This window comes from Balaenoptera ricei, chromosome 12 (genome assembly GCF_028023285.1).
Source record: "Balaenoptera ricei isolate mBalRic1 chromosome 12, mBalRic1.hap2, whole genome shotgun sequence".
NCBI classification, from domain to species: domain Eukaryota; kingdom Metazoa; phylum Chordata; class Mammalia; order Artiodactyla; family Balaenopteridae; genus Balaenoptera; species Balaenoptera ricei.
In genome coordinates this window covers 22,903,638-22,925,023 of record NC_082650.1, presented here as the reverse complement: position 1 = coordinate 22,925,023, position 21,386 = coordinate 22,903,638, and positions in this window count along the sequence as shown.

Here is a 21,386-nt window from a genome sequence, read left to right as displayed (position 1 = left end):
ATATAAAAAAATATGTTGCATTTCTATACACTAACAATGAACTAGCAGAAAGAGAAATTAAGAAAACAATCCCATTTACAATTGCATCAAAAATAATAAAATACCCAGGAACAAATCTAACCAAGGAGGTGAAACACCTGTACACTAAAAACTATAAGACATTGTCAAAAGAAATTGAAGAAGACAGAAATAAATGGAAAGATATTCTATGCTCATGTTGAAAGAATTAATGTTGTTAAAATTTCCACATTGCCTTAAGCAATCTACAGATTCAATACAATCCCTATCAAAAACCCAACAATATTTTTTTCTCAGAAATGGAAAAAAAAATCCTAAAATTTTTATGGAACCACAAAAGACCCCAAATAGCCAAAGCAATCTTGAGAAAAAAGAACAAAGCTGGAGGTATCACACACCTTAATTTCAAACTATATTACAAAGCTATAGTAATCAAAGCAGCATAGTATTGGCAGAAAAACAGACACACTGATAAGTGGAACAGAATTGAGAGCCCAGAAATAAACCCACACATATATGGACAATTAATTTATGACAAAGGAGCAAAGAACACACAATGGAGAAAGGACCATCTCTTTAACAAGTAGTGTTGGGGGACTTCCCTGGTGGCTCAATGGTTAAGAATCTGCCTGCCAATGCGGGGGACAAGGGTTCGAGCCCTGGTCTGGGAGGATCCCACATGCCACAGAGCAACTAAGCCTGTGCACCACAACTACTGAGCCTGCGCTCTAGAGTCCGCGAGCCACAACTACTGAGCCTGAGTGTCACAACTACTGAAGCCCATGCACCCTAGAGCCCACATGCCACAACTACTGAAGCCTGCCCACTCTAGGGCCCGTGTGCGACAACTACTGAGCCCCTGTGCTGTAACTACTGAAGCCCATGTGCCTAGAGCTTGTGCTCTGCAACAAGAGAAGCCACCTCAATGAGAAGCCCGTGTATCACAATGAAGAGTGACTCCCACTCGCCACAACTAGAGAAAGCCCGCTTGCAGCAACAAAGACCCAAAGCAGCCAAAAAAAAAAAAAAAAAAGAATTGGGGAAAACTGGACAGCTACATGCAAAAGAGTGAAAATAGACGACTGTCTCACACAATACATAAAAATCAATTCAAAATGGATTAAAGACTTGAATGTAAAGACTGAAACCATAAAACTCCTAGAAGAAAACATGGGCAATACATTCTCTGACATCAGTCTTAGCAATATCTCTGTGGATACGTCTCCTCAGGCAGGGAAACAAAAGCAGAAATAAACAAATGGGACATCAAACTAAAAAGCTTCTTCACAGCAAAGGAAACAATCAACAAAACAAAATGACAATCTACAAAATGGGAGAAGATATTTGTAAATCATACATCTGATAATGGGTTAATATATATAAACAACTCATACACCTCAACAACAACAACAAAAAATCTGATCTAAAAATGGGCTAAGAACCTAAATAGACATTTTTTCCAAAGAAGACATGCAGATGGCCAACAGGCACATGAAAAGATGTTCAACATCACTAATTATTAGGGAAACGTGAATCAAAACCACAATGGGATATCTCCTCATGCCCGTTGGAATGGCTATTACCAAAAAGGCAAAAGGAGAGGATGTGTAGAAAAGGGAGCCCTCATATATTATAAGTGGGAATGTACATTGAAGTAGCCACCATGGAAAACAATATGGAGGTTCCTCAAAAAATTAAGAATAGAACTCCCATATGATCCACCTATTTATCTGAAGAATATGAAAACACTAATTCAAAAAGATATAGGCACCCTTATGTTCATCATGAACATTATTTATAATAGCCAAGTTATGAAAACAATCTAAGTGTCCATATTTGAATAAACGGGTAAAGAAAATGTGGTATATATACAATGGAATACTACTCAGCCATAAAGAAGATGAAATCTTGCCATTTATGACAAAACAGATGGACCTTGAGGATATCATGCTAAGTGAAATAAGTCAGACAGAGAAAGACAAATACAGTATTATTTCACTCATATGTGGTCTATTTTTTTAAATAAAATAGATGAACAAACCAAACCAAACAAAAACAAACTCATAAATACAGAGAACAGAGTAGTAGTTACCAGAGGAGAAAGGGGAGGGGGGTGTTTGAGGAGAGGGCAAAATGGGTAAAGGGGTCAACTGTATGGTGATAGATGGAAACTAAGCTTTTAGTGGTAAGCATGCTGTAGTGTATACAGAAGTCAAAATATAATGTTGTACACATGAAACTTACATAATGTTATAAACCAATGCTACCTCAATTTTTTAAAAGTTTGTTCTTTGTTCTTTGAAGAGATCAACAAAATTGAAAAAAGTTTAGCTAGACTACCAAGAAAAAAAGAGAGAAGACCCAAATTACCAAAATCAGATATGAAAGAGTGGCATCACTTTGGTGTTTTACAGAACACAATCAAGAAAGTGGAGTGACAATCCATAGGATGGAATTTATAAATCATATCTCTGAAAAAGGACTTATATCTTGAAAATATAAAGAGCCATTACAACTCAATAATAAAAAGATAAATAACCCAATTTAGAAATGTACAATGGATCCAAATAGACATTTTTCTAAAGAAGATAGATAATTGATCAATCAGCACATGAAAAGATGCTCAACATCATTAATCATCAGGGAAATGCAAATCAAAACCACAATGAAATACCACACCAAACTCACTAGGTTAACTATTATAAAAAATAAAGACGGGGAGTTCCCTGGTGGTCCAGTGGTTAGGACTATGTTCTCTCACTGCCAAGGGCCCAGGTTCAATCCCCGGTCAGGGAGCTAAGATCCTACAAGCCATGTGGTGTGGCCAATAAATAAATAAATAAATAAATAAATAAATAAATAAATAAAGACAAAAACAAGTTATGACAAGGATGTGGAGAAATTCAAACCCTTAGAGAAATGAAAAATGGTGCATTCACTGTAGAAAACACTCTGGCTGTTCCTCAAAAGATTACATAAAGTACCATATTACCCAGCAATTCTACTCCTAAGCATAGACCCAAGAGAACTGAAAACAAATGTTACACAAACCTATACACAAATTATCTTAGCTTTATTCATAAGAGCCAAAGAGTAGAAACAACTCAAATGTCTATCAACTAATGAATAGATAAATAAAATGTAATATATCCATACAATGGTATTCCTATACTGCATTAAGGAATCAAGTACTGATACATGCCACAATGCAGATGAAGCCTGAAAACATCAATACTAGGCTAGGTAAAGAAGCTAATCACAAAGACCACATAACGCATGATTCCATTTATATAAAATGGAATTTATGAAATTTATATGAAATGTTGAGAATGGGCAAACGTACAGAGATGGAAAGTACTTTAGCAGTTGCCTAGGACTGTTGGGAGTTGGGAAGAAATGGGGGGAAATGCTAACAGCTATGGACTTGTCTGGAGGGGATACAATATTTTTAAATTAATTGTGGTAATGGTTACACAACAGTGAATATATCAGAAACCATTTAATTGTACACTTTAAGTGGGTGAAAGGCATGGTCTGTGAATTATATATCACTAAAGATTTTAAGAAGAAGAAAGAAAAGGAGGAAGAGAAGGAGGAGGAGATTCATTAGCTTATTGTGTTTCTTGCTTCATCCATTTAGGGAAAATCTATGAACCCTCTGAATTATGGAAGTTTCTAAATGGGGAATATAATTCACATCAGTCTCCTTGACAGCTTTGGTTTCATGGGTAGATCAAAATAAGTCATACTCCATTGTTGACCTTGTGGGGACTGGAAATATTTTACTTTTCTCTCAGATTATCCCATTGAGAAATTGCTTGGCTGTTTTAGAAGACCCTTCCCATTGGGAAAGTATTTCAACTCAGTCCTGTAAAATGATAAAAGATCTGCGGTTATGCCACAAAATACTTGTATCCTGAACTCACCCATGTATGTCTTTTGGTTTACACCACCGTATGCAGCAAAGCCTGGTACCTGGGAAGAGGTCATTTCTGTTGGGAAGGAGCAATGAATACAACCATTATAATTTCTGATTTGTAGATTAAAACAAAAAAATTAAATAATTTTCCTAATGAGAAAACTTTGCTTTGGTTGTATAATAAGGTGATTTCTATGAGTTTTCCAGTTAATGTTACTTGTAAAAAAATTAACTAGACTGCCACTTATGTAGCAGTGTCTTCACCTTAGTCATTCAGAAGAAACTTCTTTGAAATAGTTTTATCCACCTGCTTGTTTCAAACAGGATCCACAAAAATGTGAAAAAGATCATTTTATGCTAATTAGGACATAGAATTGGGATGAGATTGGATATTAATGAAAAAGCTGAAAATTGAAAAACTTAGGGTACCAGAAATGTCAGTAACTAATCTGTGTAGAAATATGACTTCAAAGAATATGCATTAATATGCTCTTAGTAAACTCCACTGAAACTCCCCATTTGAGATGAAGTTCTTTCTCTCTTGGTGGGATATTTCTCAAATAACTTGCTCAGGAACCATCAAGGCATTACCTAACACACGAGGAAATGAGATTTGTACAGCTTAATTATTAAATTGACAAAGTAAGCAAATACTTCAATTCTTTCTAACTTAATGATATTTTCTTATTCTAAAAAGCCCATTTAATTATCACAGTACATTAGGTTTTCATTCTCAATGCTCAGTAGAGCCACAAAACGAAACAAAAGAATTCCAAATTGGAAAACTTGGCCTGAATGTGAAACTGGTAAATAATCTGCTAGGTGTCTTTCAAAAATAGGCAGGATTATAGTTTCTTGGGAGTTAGTAGCTCCCAAGAATTTCATTTGAATTCTGAATTTTGTGCTTAAAGGAATCACCACAATGTGATTCAGCGTTTTCCCCTCTTGCAGCATATGACTGGAAAGTAGTTCATACAGGCAAACAACTTGACTTAGTTTTCAGTAGAAGGTGCTTTATTTTTTTCAAATATTATGAAGTAAACATGAAAGAATAAATATTATCTTCAAATTCAATATAAGGTAAGAATTGAATAAATCTCGAAAATCATTGGATGTGGCATCAGCACTCCTCAAATAAGAGACAGGATGACTAGCATGTCTTTATCCCCTAAATTCTTATTACTAAACTATAACGTATCTTCATGGGCAATAGGAGTTGACAATTCAATATTTTGTGTCTCATTAGCTCCACCTACTGAGTGCTGGTCACATTTCAGAAAGAGTTACAAGTAAATGCAAAAGGAACCAAATCAAAGTAACAGAAGGATGACAATAGAATGATTGTATCTCAGCATTTCTTTTAATCCACGTTATTTGAATAGACATGCAGTAACCAGAGCAGTGACTGTCAGGTCAAAAAAAAAAAAAGAATTATCTTTAAATTTCATTTATATAAGTATGACACTTAATTTGATTAAAATATTTGACAAAAGCAAATATTAAGCCATACCAGCCTTACTCATCAGAATTATAATAAAAATTATATAAAAAATACATGTGAAAAATCTTTGCAAACCACAAAACACTAAAAAATTTAAACCATTCTATACAATTTAACCCATAATGGAATGCCATTTTCAGTTTTAATTTTTTTCAAAAAACTTTAAAATGCTACAACTGAACTTATGATCTAAGGTAGGCTGTTACTTTAACTTCGATTAATTAAAAAATTTGGGAAAGCTGAAATATTTCACTGGAAAGAGATTTTCCATATTGGATGTTTAAACCCCTTTCTTAGTATTTTCTCATATCTAAAAATAAAGGGGGGGGGTATTTTTATAGCTTAAAGTCATATTTTATTTTTCAGTTTTGAAAATGCATTGAATCATACACACTGAACATGGTGTATTAAGACTCAATTGATGAAAATGGAGTGGTAATTCAAACTTCTGACTTCGCTGAAACAACTGAAAGAGTCAGGAAGCACATGAAGAACTCAAAGTGGTTAAGTATCAAGTTTATTGATATTCAACTGTTGGTAAGTCTTATAAAACAGAGTGGTTCTATTTGGAAAGAGTTCTTCTCACAAACTTTACCTCTTTTACCACCTTCCTGGAAATCTTGTCTGAAGTAATAAAATAACAATAAATAATAAAATAATAACTAATAATAATAAAATTAAAATTAAATAATTCCATATATCTGATTAAATACATTCATTACATGTTTTTTTCCTACCATATGCATAATGCAGGTAGAACACCAGGATTGAGGAATCAAACAATGCTCCCATTACATGTTTTCTCATCCACAGTCTCCAATCGTATAATAAGCAGCTTACTAAATTTGAAAGCATCTAAATATCTGTAAACATTTAAATATTTGCCACTTTTCCCTGAAATTTCTATTTTGTCTGAACATTTCCTTTTCACGTAGAGCCTTTGATGTTTTGAAAATATAAACATAGACAAAATATTGAAGTCACTAGTAGTCTCCAAATGCAAATACATGAATGTTTAGCAGAAATCTTCCTTTGGCCCAATTCCTTCCTACATTCACATTTTCCTGGCTGTAAACCTCTGGTGATGCCCCAGAGGTTTCTCAGCATGAAGAGCCCAATTATGAAATAGGCAAAACTCCACTCAAAGCTTATACATGCAGTTACAAAGTGCTCTGGAGAGGTTAAAAAACTGGTAAGAATTTGGTCCACTGAATATAACCTGCAGTGATATTGCTAGAGAAGACAAGAATTTGAATGCACGTAGGTTGGAAAAATAAATTACCTCGTTGCCTTGAAGGCAATCTCCTTGGGTCAAGGCTAAGACCTTTTTCTTTGGTGTTGTGTGGAGAATTATCTCTATCACTTTTTTTTCTCCACGTAACTAGGTGGTTTGTGGTCAGTAATCTGCTATTTTTTCACAAATTGTCTTTCAAAAAATGGAAAGGGTTCTCATTAGTTGAATGGGAATGATTGATCATGATAACAAATGTCTTTCTCAAAATCCATCATGACTTTAAATCAAGGTCAGGGTATGAATAGGACTTCTACCTTCCTCATATTTATTTTCTCTCTCTAGGTTTGTATGTCAGTCTGTGTCTAGCTAATGTCAACAGCAGAAGAAAATAACATCATGCTTCAAGAAATGCAGTCTTGTTAATATTTATTTAAGAGGTACTGACTTGCTAATGATCATCAGAAAACATTTCAGTCAAAAAAACAAAAATGTACTTGTGTCTACAAATACATTTAATTTCCATAGCAGAAACTTTAATTCAAGGAGAAAATAGACTAGTCCTGAGACTAAGGATGGTGGCACAAAACATAATATTTGCAAAGGTCAGTACAACTTACTGATTAGGGTTTCTATGCCAAATAACTTGCTAGACAGTTTACATTCATTATCTCATGTCGTATTCTTACCAACACTATGAACTCCATATTATTATGCTTGTTTTACCAGGAAGAAAACTAAATTTAGAGAGGTAAACTAACATATCTAAGGTCATCCAGCTAGACAGTGACAGAAGAGAGAACTGAAGTCTAGCGAATCTCCATTCACTAGGAAAAATGCATCCTGGCAAGGAGCTACATGTGATAGGATTAAGAAGTACTTTTTTCTAATTCACTTAGAATCAGAGTCAGCTCACCCAGCTATGCGCCTGTGGGACTGTCTGCCCAAATTGAGTGAGTTTTTCTCATTTATACAAAAATGTCCAGGGATCTAGTACCAGCCCCGTGTGGTGGCAAATGTCCTAAAACTTCAGGGAGAAGTTTGCTTTTAGCTCAGTTGATCAGAAATAGGATCATACACATAAAATTTAAACTTAGCCTGAAAAAAAGTATAGAATTTTAACTAGGAAGATGAAGAGTGGGAAGGTAAAGCAGGACATTTTTTGGAAAATGCAAAGGATCCACCCATTGTTCTGTGTATTCTCTTAATCTCACAGAAACATATACCTACCCAAACACATACACCCACACCCACACAAAAAGAAATCTTCAGCCTACAATTACTATAGGAAGCTGTACATAGAATATTTGGCTCAAAGGGAGTGTGTAGCATTATTAAAACCTTGTTTGAATGCAGATAAAGTTCTTCAAGGGGTTCTATTTTTAGAACCTTTTATGAAGAACTCATGCTCAAACAGTACTTTCACTAACAGTCTTGAAATTCTAGAAGGTTGTTGATGCTTTTGAGTTGTGACATAGCAGGAATCAGGGGAAGGTCTCTATATCATATCTGTGATACCACTTGATTCCAAATTACTCTGTCTACCAACTCCAGGGTCTTGCTTTTTCACAAGATCTCCTTGTGTCATTTGACAATTGATAAGCAATTTTCAGCCAGGTGTGACTTAGGCATTCTTTTATTTTCTTATCCATCAAATCTCCATTCATAACTGTTACATATCTCAATAGATTTAAGATCTATTGGCATAAAATCATTTTTCAGATTATTATTATTGTAAATTTTATCCAGTGAGGCAAATAACCCCATAATTATTTTCTTTGTTGTTAACATAATTGCTTTAAACAAATTAACTTATAAAATCATCATTAGAAACCTGCCACCTCACCCAAAGTAAGTTGCCTTACATACATTTTACAGATAAAAAGTGTTATTAGGAACTTGCAGCCCATAAACTCATCTTAAATTGTTTGCATCTCAAAAACATAAATGATGGGACTGGTTTCCATTCGTTGCAGTGTACAAGGATCTTGTGATGATAAGGTCACTAAAGGTCTCTAGACATTCACAAAACCTTTCACTACATCTTGAAAAGTATGTACCCTGAACATATAAAGCTGGATAAATCATTCCTTCTAAAACTATCAGAGACTATGTGATGGTTTTAGTTCATCTGACTCATAAAACTCGAATAATTATAGTCAGTAGCATATTTATATAATCATCTCACATATGGTTTCATATTTTACCAGCTCCAGTACATTTGCATCCTGAGATCTATATTAACATTTTAAAGGTAAATTAGCATATCCTAATACTTAATAAGTAGGAATTCATAGAAAAATGGACGTTAAAATTTTCTTCTAAAAGGGAGAAAATATGGTTTATATATTAGGTGTTCATAGCAGGGAAAGGCATTAATCAGCTTTCAAAAGCTAAATTTGTCTCAAGCTCATTATTATTCAAAGCAATGAATTTTCCCTGGTAACATGTCACAAAGCGAATAAAGAATGGAAGTTCTAATGATAGCGCAGCAATTTAGCACAGGGTTTTAATTCAGTAATCTGGAGTTTATGCACATAAGACTGATTATATGCACCAAAGTTTGATTCTACAAGCATTTCATAAATTAAAGGAATGCTATGTATTTCAACAATGCAAAATATGATTCAGTATATACTGAAATTAATAAACAGTTGGAGTATACTGCTTTGCCAAATATAAAAGAATCATTACTTTTCTCCACACTAAAGCATGCAACAAAAGCACTTCCAATTTCTCATTGTGTCCAACATTGGAAAATTACAGCAAATTGATCACTTATAGAACCTATACTGATGAAAATCAGGGTGAAATCAAGGATAAGCACTGACAAATGAGTAATATTAAGATTGGGCTTCTGAGTTTGACTCTATAGCAAATAATTTCACAAAAACCATTGACTGTCAGATGTTTAGTTCCCTGCAGATACTTGGTTCACAGAAAATAATTTAATAAAACTGAGCATGAACGAGTTTTAAAATTTAGTATTTCTGAGGAAGATGAGTAAAGCCTCCAATCAATAAATCTAAAGGGTCCCGTTACAGCGCCATAATGCTCACTAACTCCTTTGGTATTGAAGTAATTTGAAATAATATGAAAACTTGGGCATGTTAAAGGTATATGCTAATACACTCATATTTGTAGTCATCACTAAGTTATTACTAAGAATATTAATCCTGTGCACATAGCCAACCCTAATACCTAAGTTTCTCATTTGCTAATGGCAATTTGTAATAACTTCAGATAAGAGCCCTCCAAAGTCAGGTCTATTGATGCAGATTGTCTCATATTGGGAGAATCTGTTAATTGAAGAATTACACTAACACACCTTCAGGTTTATCTAGGAATCACTTTTAGGAGAAATGGCCATGTCTGAAAATCTTTTGGAATATGTGGACTATTCAAAAAGTGTCAGGAAGCATGGAAGCTTTGGGGAAGTTAATGTGAATCTGAGAGTTAAGAAATATTCCATCTTCCGGCACATCTGAAAGATAAACACCTCAGCTACCTAGAGCTATCTTTTTTTTTTTTTTTTTCCAAAAGCGACTGTGCAAGTTGGTCTAATTATTGCCTCTCTTTCTGCACTTTCTCCATATCCTTCCTTCCTTCCTCTTTAAGATTGAAATGTATTCAGGAACACATGTATTATAAAGGTTTCCAATTTAAAAAGAAAAAACATTTCCAGATTCACTTGGGTGGCTGAAGGTTGTGTTTAAGAACCACAGGGAAGGAAGGCATAGGAAACCATCTTAGCAGATGTTCAATAACTCTTGATCTCCATACTCCTGATTCAGAGGCCTGTGTCTGGTCTCAGAGAGAGCCAGAGCAATGGAACATCTGTATGCCAAATTACCATTCTCTCACTTGGGTATGTCTCATATTCATGCTCCCCAAGTGTCTTAGATTGGGTTTCACAAGAATGGACTTTGAGATGATGACATGTGTGCAGAAGGTTTATTGAAGAGTGCTCTCAGGAGTTGACACTGTAAGGAAATGAGGAAAGTAGGACTGAGCAGATGAAGAAACATTTGCCATGTGGTTGCAACTGAAGTCTCCATCAATCCCAAGGGTTGCTCCAGAGCTGGAATGGCCCTTTAGAGTTGTTCTGAAATGGGATGGGAGCAGGCCGTTTAGCTCTGCATCAGCCAGTTTCTGGCCACATATCCTTTCCCTCTGGGAGGGGACACAAGCTTGGGTGAGGCATTTCCCTGCAATGGAGGGCTGTGTTCAGTGAAGAATATATGCATTGCCACCAGCCAATATTCCCAGCAGCGGGGGTGTGGTGCAAAGGCAAAGCGCCATAGCGTTCACCACCCCAAGAAGAGAGCTCTGACTCAATCAGGTTACTTCCACTAAATAAGAACACGTCATTAGGCATGGCCTTCTCTACCATACCTACTCATGGCCAGTTTCAGCTGGTGCCCTAAGAGCTTGTTCGGTCTGTTGAAGCCAAGTAAATTGGCCTGCTTTCACCCAAAACATAAAGCAAGGACTCTAGCAAAATGGGTACTTAAATATTTATAGACTCATCTTCAGTACAACTTCTCAATAACAATCACATCAACAACAATAATAAAATAGTATTTTATGTTAATTTGGTACATACAGTGCTAGGTACCATGTTAAATACTTCTATTTAATCTATCTTACTTAATCTTAATAGCAACCCTATGAGATGTGTACTGTTATTTTTATATTACAGATGGAAAATTGAAACCTAGAAAAAAAACCTGACAAATGTATTTAATATCACATGACTGATAAGTCATGCAACTTAGGGTTTCACACTCCATCATTGTAAGAACTTTACTAAACTATCTACACAACTTGACTTATTACTAACCATATACTACTTGACACTTGAAAAGAACTCTGTTGACTTCTTAATTTTAAATGTAAAGTTAGATCTACTGTGTTACAAAGATTGCAAAATTGACATTATACTTATTCAAAGCTCATATGATCTTAACTCTTCGGAACATTGTCAAGAACCATGAAACCAGTGTAAAAGTTTTTATGCCCTGGTAGAAATGGAGTAATGAGGATTGGGTATTCTTTTCTGCTTTCTTCATAACAACAACTAGAAAACTGGATCAAAAAAGGTAACCATCATTGTAAAATATGAGACAGCCATTGGAAAACAAGCAGCACAGGACTATAATCACCGAGAAGAGGGAAGCAAACCACGGGAGCCTTGAACACAAGAACTTATTTCCTCGAGGCAGTTTTCAGGCCACTGGTCAGGAATTGGAAACCCTAATAGAGCCCAAAGTCCTCCCTGAATTTAGGAACCAGAGGCAGCATCTGAGGAGGCAGAGATGGCTAGAATTTGGAGGGCAGCGTACTACCGAGGTGGGAGCTAAACAGAGAGAACTTCAGAAATCTGCAGGGGGTTCCACTTAAGGCTTTGACTGAGTACTGATCTGCTTATGCATGAGAAGAAACTTCCCATGGCTAGAGAAAGAACCACCCACTAAGATTTAAAGTACAAGCCGGGCTGAGAGTAATTTGTGTCCCCACAGGAGAGTGGAAAGACCTTGTAAAGCAATGTGTACCCTGTAGAATACTTAGAAACATATTATTTGAGTTGTGAGCCTAAATACGCCATATACTACAAGTTAATCTAAACTCAGCTTTGCAATGCTTTGATCAGGCCTCAAGGGTATCCAACTGATTCCGGTGACCTACCTGCATGCCAGACAAATTCTAACACTATTGAAAGGATGACAATACAATACAGCAACCAACAAGTCAGGCATCCAGTATTAAAAATTATCAGTTATATAAATACCAGGAAAATATAACCCATAATGAGGAGAAAATCAATCATTAAAAAGAGACATAAAAATGACAGAAATGATGGAACTAGAAAATAAGGACATTAAACAGCTATTAAAATATACTCCATCCTCAACATTATTCATCATCAGGGAAATGCAAATCATAACCAGAAATGAGAAGTCACCTCACACCTGTTAGAAGGACCATCATAAAAAGACAAGAAATAACAAGTTTTGGCAAGGATGTGGAGAAAAGGGAACGCCTGTGCACTGTTGGTGGGAAAATTGGTGCAGCCTCTATGGAAAACAGTATGGAAGTTCTTCAGGAAATTAAAAATAGAACTACCACGTGATCCAGCAATTTCACATCTGGGTATTTATCTGAAGGAAACAAAAACACTAACTTGAAAAGATATATGCACCCTTATGTTCATTGCATCTGTGTTTACAATAGCCAAACATGGAAACAACCTAAGTGTCCATCAGTGGATGAATGAATAAAGAAAATGCAGAATATATATGCAATGGAAAATTATTCAGCCATAAAAAAAGACGGAAATCTTGCAATTTGTAACATGGATGGACCTTGAGGGCATTACACTAAGTGAAATAAGTCACTGAGAAAGACAAATATGATATGATCTCACTTATAACTGGAATCTAAATTTTTTTTTAAAAACTGAATTCATAGATACAGAAAACAGATTGCTAGTTGCCAGAAGTGGGACATGGGGGGGGGTAAGTGAAATGGGTGAATGGGGTCAAAATGTACAAATTTCCAGTTATAAAATAAACAAGTCATGGGGGTTTAATGTACAGAATGGTGACTGTAGTTAATAATAATGTATTGTATATCTGAAAGTGGCTACGACAGTAAATCTCAACAGTTCTCATCACAACAGAAAAAAATTTGTAACTATGTGTGGTGATGGATGTTGACTAGACTTGCTGTGGTGATCATTTCACAATATACAAAAATATCAAATCACTCTGCTGTATGCCTGAAACTAAAATAATGCAATGTTATTTGTCAATTAAGACAAAAAGTGAAATAAATATATACTCCATCTACATTTACAAAGGTAGAGAAAAATATGAACATGATGCTCAGAGAAATGGAAGATTAAAAAAAGACCCAAATTAAACCTCTACAGCAGGGCTTCCCTGGTGGCGCAGTGATTAAGAATCCGCCTGCCAGTGCAGGGGACACGGGTTCGATCCCTGATCCGGGGAGATCCCGCATGCCACGGAGCAACTAAGCCCGTGCTCCACAACTACTGAGCCTGCACTCTAGAGCCCGCGAGCCACAACTACTGAAGCCCGCGCACCAAAAGCCCGTGCTCCGCAACAAGAGAAGCCACTGCAATGAGAAGGCCACGCGCCGCAACAAAGAGTAGCCCCCGCTCACCACAACTAGAGAAAGCCCATGCACAGCAACAAAGACCCAACACAGCCAAAAAAGAAATAAAATAAAGTAAAATAAATACATTAAAAAAACAAATAAACCTCTAGAGCAGGGTTGGCTCTGGAAAGATTGGCAATTTTTTTCTTAAAGGGTCAGAGAGTAAATATTTGGGGCTTATGGGCAATATGATCTTTATTGCAAACATTCAACTCTCACGAAAGCAACCACAGATAACACATAAATGAATGAGCATGACTACACTGCAATAAAACCTTATTTTACAAAACGAGTGGGCTGATCCATGGACAATAAATAGTTCTCTGACCCCTGTCCTAGAGATAAAAATATCAGAAATGAAAAATGCCCTGAATAGGATTAGCTTCAGATAAGATTCTGTACAAGATCAGGGAAATTAACATAGTGACTATTCACAATGAAACACCATGAGAACAATGATTTATAGAGAGAATCAGGTATGTTTGGCAACATATCAAGCAGTCTTGATATATACACATATTCTTAGTCCCAGAACAAGATGTGAAGGAGAAAGAAAAAATATTTGAAGAAATAACGGCTGATTTTTTTTTCCAAATGTGTTGAAAACAAATCTACAGATACAGAGAGCTCAACAAATTCCAAGCAAATGAAGAAACTGAGGTTTAGAGTTGTTAGGTAATTTTGCCAATGTATTTTCATTACAAGCTATGATTCAAATTCATGTTTGCTGTTTAAAGAACCCAAGTTTTTACTTATTTGGTAGGCTTCCTCTCAAACTTGATAGAATGACTCTAGTCTCCATAATAAGAGCAAAGATCATATTTATTGAGAAGCCAAATATGCATCAAGCACTGTGCTTCATGTTATCGCCTATATTCTCTCATCTAATTACAGTATCTCTATTAGATAAGAATAATTTTCCCCATTTTACAGATGGAAAAACTAAAACTCACAGTTAAGACAGAATGTTTAAATAACAACCAGTAATGGTAGAAAAAGACATGAACTCAGGTCTTCTGGATTTACAGGCTGTGTTCTCCTATAGAGCTTGGCTATATGGATGGAGTATCTGAAAAAAGAAGTAAAGCATACATATTATATAACTAGAAACCATGTAGTTTAGGAATATTTAAAATACAAACTCATTGATAAAGATGGAAAACAAGGCCTTCAATTTAACCATTAGGTCAAGTAATTACTGGCATCATAAAAATTACTGACAATAAATCTCAGAGCTAGTACAATAGCTCCAAGTATGGTTATAAGACTTAGACTCAAAAAACAAAAAACAAAAACATAGATTGTGAAATTATTTACAAATCATAGAATCCAGTCTTTTCATTTTGGAGAAATGGAAACACACCCCAGAAGGTTAAATAACTTGCCTAAAATAACATCATTGGTTACTGACCCTTTATTCTAAGCCATCCCCAATTGCATTCCAGAAAATACAAATTATTCATGCAGAAGGACAAACCCAGTTTTGGCAGGTCAGAGATTTCAATGAGATGTGAATTGGTTAAGGATTGTGATTTATGAATTGAGGCAGCTATCCAGACTGCCTTATCTCAGCTGTCCTTCTGTGAAGCACGCTCTTGTGAGCACCTAAATTGACTTCTACTCCATCCCATTCAACAGTCATTGGATAGCTCATGTGGAGGGGGGTAAATACTATAACAGTACAAAACTTCTATAGAGATCATTTCTTCTTGTTTGCCAGATATAAAATAAGCCAAGATAGTTTACGACACTAATCTGAAGGATTTAATATGTCATGCCTCATTTTAAGCAAGTTCTCAGCAGTATACACGTCAACTACATGCATGTATACAAATGTACATATGTACATACAACACAAGCACACATTCTCTTATGTAAGCCCCATGAAGGCAGGGGCCACAACGTTCTTACATATTACCAATACCTTACACAGCAGTTGATACTGTAGGTGCTCAATATTTATTGTATGAATGAGAAAAATGGGTGAAAAAGCACAAACACAGAGAAAAGCATAGATCTAGAGCAATACATATAACTCAATTTTAAAGTACTAACTTAGAGCAGATTATTAAATAGTAATAATAAATAACATATGGATTGATTTTCACGTGTAAGCTGTCATGAATAGTGCTTTTCTACACTTTTAATTTATTCAATACTGTCTTGGGTTCTGCACAGAATCAAAGGTTTATCCCCCTTCCGGGTTAGACCACAAAGGTCTTAAATGTTTTTAATCTCAGAAATTTTAGGACATCAAGAATATCTGTCAAAGATTATATGTGACTTTAGATTAGTACTGGAAGATAACAGCGATCAATAAATGCCAGCAATTTGTGTGTATGTGTATAGTAGTAGTAGCAGCAGTAGTAGTGCTAAATCTGAGCTTGCCTTCACCCCTCTATCTGAAGTTAAAAGCTTTAAGCAAGTTTGAGCAAGTAAGCTGGTATGGTTGCCTCAAATTTTTGGCCATTTACTCAGGAAATTGATAGAGGTGTCCTGGTCATTTTTTAAAATCTTTGAGGCTTGGAGAGCAGAGGTAGCTTTTAATGATTAAATTTACTCAAAGCCCACTGGGGTTCAATCCCACTAGTCCTTGCTGAGCAAAAGTCCATGTCTTGTCATCTTAGTAATAGACCCTAACAGAAGAGACACGCCTCCCAAATAGATTAAACAGAGATGAAGAGAGAGACACTGAAAATAGACAGGGCATTTGCATGTTATTTATCCTTCCCTGAAACATTCTTACTCTGGCCAACACGAAGTTTCTTTACATTGAAGAAAGTAGTGGTTCTTCCTTGTTTAAGAAAGATTATTAATATGTTAATATCCTGTAGTCTCCACAACAAGGAAAAATGAATAGAAAACAATTGATGGTTCAAGCTTTCATTAAAGACAGGAGGAATAGTCCTCCAAATGCTTTAATAATCCACATGCAACAACCCTGTGAGGTAAATACTATTGTCATCCCCAGGTAAAGAAGCTGAGATTGAGATCTCAAATCTAGCCAAATGGTGAAACCAGTGTAGATTTTCTGACTCCAGAGCCCCTGATCCCAGATACCATGTGGTCATTTCGCCTTACACTGAGGCCAAATGGGAAAGAAACATTGGCTGAATTCATTTCTGTGGAGTCCTTCATGTTTCTCAAGTACTCCCCCAGCATGTATTATACTTGGTTAGCTCTCTGCATGGCCTTTCATATTCACAATGAGATCTGGCCAGGAGCATGGGATAAGGGCCAAGCTCTGCAGAACCATCCAGCTGCTGTGTGCCCTGATAACTCTCTGAGCTCTTCTCAGGAGAAAATAAGAATGTCTGAGCTTATTTCCCCTTCATTCCCTGTGTTTCAGGATCCTAGCAATCAACCTATTAATATCCTCAATAATATCCTTTAGCTTGTCATTTAACAACAAGTAACTCATTCACTGTCTGTCTCTACCTGGTTTGGCCACTTACTAACTGTAACTTTGGATAAATTGCTTAAACCCTCTAAGCCTCATCTGCAAAATAGATCTATAAGAGTACATACTTTACGGAGTTGTAAGAATTTAGAGAGAGAATTTGTTTAAAACACTTAGTAGCAAATAGAAACCGTTCAATAAGCGCAATGCATTATTATTAGCTTTTAACTACAGGAGAGTTCTTTTCCCATCTGTTCTAGTCCTTCTCATGTTCCTTTCACATCAGGAAGTGGGGGCTCAATGTAACAGCACACAAGCCTGACCTCAAACTTTAGTTCTCATAAATTGATTCTAGGATTCTCTCCGAAAGAAAGTACATATCCATGATTCTCAAATTGCATTTTGAAACAGCCAAGATTCTTGAATATTAGATTTACTCGATTTACACCCCCAGTCATGTGGTAGATTGTAAAATTACTGCAAATTCTTCATCTTTCCACATCCATGCCACTGGAATGTGACTTCAGATCTTCCCACTACGAGCTGGAATCCAAGTTTGCGGTGAGACTTGCTTTGGCCAATGGAACGTTAGCAATCATAAATCAAGCAGAAACTTGAAAAGCTCTTGCACATTTGGGCTTTTCCATTACTTGCTGCTTTGGGAACTCTGCAATCACCACCATAATAAGAAGCCTGGGCTAGTCCCCAAAACGACAAGAAACATGTGCCATAGTCACCCTTATCACTCCACCCAAAGCCTGCCAACCACCTGACATGAGTGAAGTCATTCTAGATAATCCTTCTGGCAGCTTATCTGCATACTGACCACACATACACGTGAGAATCCAGCAGAAGTCAACTGAGCCAGCCCAGACAAGGAAAAATAATCACCCAAACCATAAGCTAAATAAGTGTTTGCTGTTTGACCATTAATTGAGTGGCTTGCTATGAAAAAAATTCTTAACTGATATAGATATTGGTAACCAAGGATCAGGGGCTACTATAACAAATATGTTAAAAAAACATGACATCATCTTTGGGACCAGGCAGGAGGCAGAAGGTAGAAAAGTAACAAAGAAACTATTACTAATGTCAGGGAAAGCAATGAGAAACTATTAGTGAAGGCTGGAAAAGCAGTGAGGAAACTACTGTGACAGGCTGGAAATATGGTAACCTTTATTATATGTAGTGAGACAATTAGCACAACAGTCACCTGAAATAACTTGGAAGGTAAAAAATGTATTAATTAAATGTTGGATTTGACTAAGTAACATCCCAGAGAGAATACTAAAGGTAACAGTTTGGTACTCCTGGCCACATTTTATAAGGTATAAGAAGAGAGAGATTACCTAGTGAAGGAGCCTAGAGATGAGTTTGCAAAGAAAATTTGGGGAAAATATAGAGGGATCAGGACTTGCTACACAGGAATTCCTTTCTTTCTTTTTTTTTTAATCCCTAGTGTTGGCCAGTAAAACTTTCTCATGTAAAACATGGTTTGAGGGTAAAAAACAAATCATTCATGTGACTATAACAGCCTTGATAAGACTCAAATACTTAAGGCATGACTAATGATCATCTCAATCAATTAGACAAAAGTTTTCTAAAAATCTTAAAAGCATGGTCTCAGAGAAGCTTAATCCAAAAATAGCAGTAAATAAATAAATAAATAAATAAATAAATATCTGTAAAATAATTGTGGGTGTAACTTTTTTTTCCAAATTAATTGCATTAAATCTAATACAGGGGCTTCCCTGGTGGCGCAGTGGTTGAGAATCTACCTGCTAATGCAGGGGACACGGGTTCGCGCCCTGGTCTGGGAAGATCCCACATGCCACGGAGCAACTAGGCCCGTGAGCCACAACTACTGAGCCTGCGCGTCTGGAGCCTGTGCTCCGCAGCAAAGAGAGGCCGCGGTAGTGAGAGGCCCGCGCACCGCGATGAAGAGTAGCCCCCGCTTGCCGCAACTACAGGAAGCCCTAGCACAGAAGCGAAGACCCAACATAGTAATCAATCAATCAATAAATAAATCTTTAAAAAAAAAAAAAATCTAATACATAGAAAACTCAAAAAGTGATTAAGGGACTTGTACGGGTAAAAGAACTACTAATTTCAATTAAAATAAAATAGTGGTGAAATTGTAGAAACGACTTCTGGTGCCCCAACTTTCTTCTAACAGGAAGCAGTTTGAGGAAGATAATCAGCTTTGAATACAGCCATTCTTTTAAATGCAAAAGGGAAGATATTTTCAGCCAAGGACCCACTTCCATTAAGCGGTAGAGTACAGTAAACTAGGGAGCAGCTTTCGGGGAATACTACTATACCTTAATCACGGACATTTTCTCACTCCAGAATAGGAAGAACTGGCAACATTTCCCCTTCAAGATTTCAAAATTGTTATGGACCAGTGACAGTGATGTGCCTCTTGCTGGAGTGGAAGCATCTATTGGAATCATCCTACCCCTTATCACCATTGTATATTGACTTTGTAAGGAAAATAACTTTTCCTTTTGTTTCATTAGATTCTGGATCACCAAGAGTCACCTCTGAGCCACATCCAGATTTGCACATGAGACAAATCACAGAACCCTGGACTCAAACTTTAATGCTATAATTAGATGAGAGTTCTGACATCCTGGGATGAAGGTGAAGACATGTAGGAGAGATATGAATATATGTGATCATAGGACACACTGTGGTAGAATATAAAGTTGGCCACAGATTTTTTTCTGTCCTTGTACCCACAGCTCTGCAACATGACTTTGAAGGTCCATCAAGACATAGAATCTATTTCTTGAATCTGGGTTGGGATTGTAATTCATCTTGCCTAATGTAACATCAGCAAACATGAAGCAAGCAGAGGCCTAAACAATGCTTGCACACTGGGGATTGCCCTCTTTTGCTGCTTTTGGAAACTTGCAACTATTAACATGTAAGGAAGCTCAGGTTGTCACCCTAATTAACAGCCCTACCAAGTATCATACATGTGAGGCCAACCTCACTATCTTATCTGGTGAGTTCACCTTACATTTGGAAAGTAAAACTTGGCATACATCATTCATTTCTTAGCATCTTCCCCTTGGGAGCAGGTTGCCCACAGAGATCAATAGTTCTAATCTGCTCTTTTCATGCATAAATCTTATACAGGAGTGGGGCGCTCCATGCCAGAAAGGCAGCCATGATACAGCATTGACCTGGCCTGCACCTGTGTCTGCCTGAAAGTCACACTTTCCCAAAGAGTTAAGCTATGTCCCTTTTCCAACCAAATCTTTATGGTAGTAAGAGTGTAACAAAGGTGACATTTTGGTGCCCATCTGCCTTATTCCTTTGTCTTATGATTCAGTCGGGTCATAACCCATAAGAGGAAGACCAGTATTATTTATTTTGCCTCTCATAGATCCCAACAATGAAATGATGCTGCATTTTCCTCTTCTACACATGCAATTAAGGTTCAAGACAATTTCATTCATCTCTGGAAAAACACAGGAAGAACTTTGATGATTTTTACAAGTCTGACACTTGAATATATTTGTCTAAACAAAAACATTTACTACTGTACAATGGTAGAAGTCAAAGCAGGATTCCTCTCATGCAAATGATTGTTTTGGCTTTTGGATACCCCTTCGAAGGAATCAACACATAGCGAACCTGGAATTCTGTTTCACAGAAGATGAGAATATATACCAATTTCTCTTACTCAGCAGTTCTGAGGGGTGATTACATTGCCCATTTTTATTTTTTCCTATCCAGTACAACAGTCTGGTTCAACAAGGCCACGGCCTCTTGCTCATTGGTTATAACTACATGTGTTATGCAATCACTTCTCCACTTGCTGACAAGAGCAAGGAAGTCAATTGGAGTTATCACTTTCACAGATTGCAAACAAAACAAAGATGAGAAAAGCAGGTGAAGAAATCAAGTTTGATCAACCATTGGCTGAATAGTGTTATAGGTGGCTGGAAGATAGCAAGCAGATGTATTATCAGTTAGAAGGCAGCCACGTGTCGTTCTTGGCCCCTGCTCATTCTCAGTACCCATAACCATGTCTAGCAGATTATATGTCTACTGAGGACAAAAGAAAGGGAGGGTGGGATTATTCACATGATTTATGCTAGATCCTGGTCTTATCTTGGTTAGC